At 39.2% G+C, this 2,819-nt stretch overlaps 1 non-coding gene across 1 annotated transcript; it reads right to left on the bottom strand.

Moving 5' to 3' along the window:
* Window positions 1-2,371: 2,371 nt before the first annotated feature.
* On the bottom strand, window positions 2,372-2,478 carry LOC141603199 (small nucleolar RNA R71). Its single transcript, XR_012525091.1, has one exon. It is a non-coding gene; the product is annotated as a small nucleolar RNA R71 (small nucleolar RNA).
* Window positions 2,479-2,819: the final 341 nt, after the last annotated feature.

Raw genomic sequence — 2,819 nt, 5'->3', positions numbered from 1 at the left:
GAATTCGTCAGAATGCATTACTGTACAGCATCCTTGGTCGATCGACTGGTACTTTTGGTCGATCGACCGGACCACAGTATCGAAGCTCTTTGTTCAGCTATACTTGGTCGATCGACTGGGTCTAGTGGTCGATCGACCACTCCACGAGCTGATGCGTGAATTAATAGAACGAGAATTTAGAAGCCCATGGTAATTAGGTTTTAGGAAATAAGAACTACGTTGTATTCCTATATAACATATCTTAGGTTTCAGTTTGTAGCATCCAGTTTTCATCATAAAAATTCTAGTGTTCTTAAGTTTATAATTATTTCCTTCGATACAAGTTAGTTTCGCATTCGGTTTTGGATCTTTGTTCTGCAAATTCCATTCGGTATTCTCTTGTTCTTATTTCAGTTTCATTACTCTTTTTGTCCTTAGTTTAGAATTGGTAGATTAGTTTCCGGTTTAATTTATCATTTTATTTTATTTGTTTGTTCAATTATTCCAATCATGAATTCTACTGTTCTATTAGTTAATTTTATTGTTGTTTTCGTAATAGTCATGAGTAGCTAAACCCTTCGTGCTAGGATGTAGGGGATCTATAGCGTAGATGGCGTAGAATTAGGCGACCTGAATTAGGGCATTGGTCGATCGACTGACTTCTCTGGTCGATCGACTGTGCCAGTTGGTCGATCGACTGCCTATAGCGGTCGATCGACTGACGCGTGTATGATTAGCACCGTTTTTAATTTATTAATTGCAATATTTGACAACGAGACCGAGAGGCTATTTGTTAAATGCTTAGTATTGACCAACCCATTAAGATCGAGAGACAGGGGAGGGAAATAATTAATGAATTAGAACGACTAAATTGCTAAGATCGAAAGACAGGTAATTTAGGCTTTAAGAATCACTTTTCAGTGCGAGAGCTAGCATTAGTGAGACTTAGGGGCTAGTAGCATAGGCCGAAAGGAGCTACTGGTTAACTTGGACTAAGATGACTTGTTATTTATCCATCTACACGACCTTATTTCAGACTTACCTAGGATTATGCGCCATCGCAGCTATAGTGAATCGACCGTCTTAGCATTTCTTTTATATTTGATTTAATCCAGTTTCTTTAGTTTACTTTTAATTTCATTGCCATTAGTATTAGACCAATTCAACTCAAACCCCCTTACTTGTTACTTCTGGACTGAAATATAGAACAACTAAAATTCCCTTCCTCCCTGTGGTTCGACTCGTGCTACCACTAGCTTCTGTTAGTTTAGCTCGGAATTATAAATTTTATTTTTGATACTAAAACGACGGTATCAACAACAATAATTGCTTTCTTATAATTTGAGAACATGTTTGTATGATCGTATCCCATGATTCCCCTATGATCCCATGACACCCTAGTGCCTTTAATCAATTGTTTACACCCCTTTAATTCATCTTGCTTGTTTATTTTCATTGCTATTTTAGTTTAGTAACCTTCTACATCAACCCAATTTGTGACACCCCTTAGACACCACTAGTTGCAATAGAAATCTCATTTCAATACCCGTCCCTTGGGATCCGACCTTTACTTGCCTCTTTACTAATTATAGAGTTGTTTGTGGAGCTATAAATTGTGTTTTTATTCGACCGTGACCAACGACCACATCTTAATTTGTGAACACTTAGCGGGATCGCATCAAAAAATGGCGTCGTTGCCGGGGACGGTGTTTGTTTGATTTAGATTTCTTTTTATTGTTATTAGTTGTGTCTTTCTTCGCCTTGAGGAAGTAAAACTCCTCAAGGTTTGTTCTAATTGTTTTCGAGTTGTTTGATATTTTGCATGTATAGAAGGTTACAAGGTGATTTGTTACCTTTTGACCGTGAAATCGAAAGAACCTTGATGAACAATAGGAGACTTGTTAGGAGGAATTTAAGAGGTATTAGTGAAGTTGTTCAACCCACTAGTGAGTTTGTCAATCCTTTCGCAATAGAAGGAGAAGAGAACCCATTACACAATACCCCACAAAATCCACCTACAATGCCAAAATTCTCGTCACACTCCGTACCCACCGAGGAGAATCTACCAAATGGTACTCCTACACCGCAACATCTAACCGGAAATTTTATTGCGAAGTCCGCCTTCATCCAATTAGTTGAGAGGAGCCAATTCAGGGGGATGCCTAGTGAGGACCCTCATTCTCATATGGAAACCTTTTGCGACTATTGTGATGCTATCTCTCAAACAGGCGTGACTCAAGACCAAATTAGATGGGTCTTATTTCCTTTTTCCTTAATAGGCACCGCGAAGCAATGGTTGAAGGGCCTTGATAAGGCCACCCTTGGAATAGATTCTTGGAAGAAGTTGGCTCTAGCTTTCTACAAAAAATTCTACCCACCGGAAAAGACTAACATGCTAAGAGCTCAAATTACGGGTTTTAAGCAAAGGGATGAAGAGTCTTTGTATGAAGCTTGGGAGCGGGTCAAGGGAATTTGTCGCTCATGTCCTCACCATGGACTTAGCGAATGGTTTTTGGTGCAACAATTTTGGAATGGTTTATATGAAGATTCTAGGAACATTCTCAATATGGGATCAAATGGAATGTTCACCGAAGTTGATGACAATCAAACATGGAACAAGATTGAGGAAATGGCGGTCCATAACTCACAATATAGTAGACCTCGCAAGGCTACTAGAGGAGGAAAGCTTGAAGTGGACTCCGTTACTCAATTGGGTGCTCAACTTAGTGCTCACATTGACACAATCAACTTGAAGTTTGAACAAGCTATGGCTAGACTTGAGGAAAACTCAAAATCATCAAAGCATCATGTTAATGCCATGACGGCATCCTCATCAATCC

Source organism: Silene latifolia, chromosome 9 (genome assembly GCF_048544455.1).
Source record: "Silene latifolia isolate original U9 population chromosome 9, ASM4854445v1, whole genome shotgun sequence".
Classification (NCBI taxonomy): domain Eukaryota; kingdom Viridiplantae; phylum Streptophyta; class Magnoliopsida; order Caryophyllales; family Caryophyllaceae; genus Silene; species Silene latifolia.
Note: the sequence above shows the minus strand (reverse complement) of the source record. Positions and strands in the feature narration are given on the sequence as shown.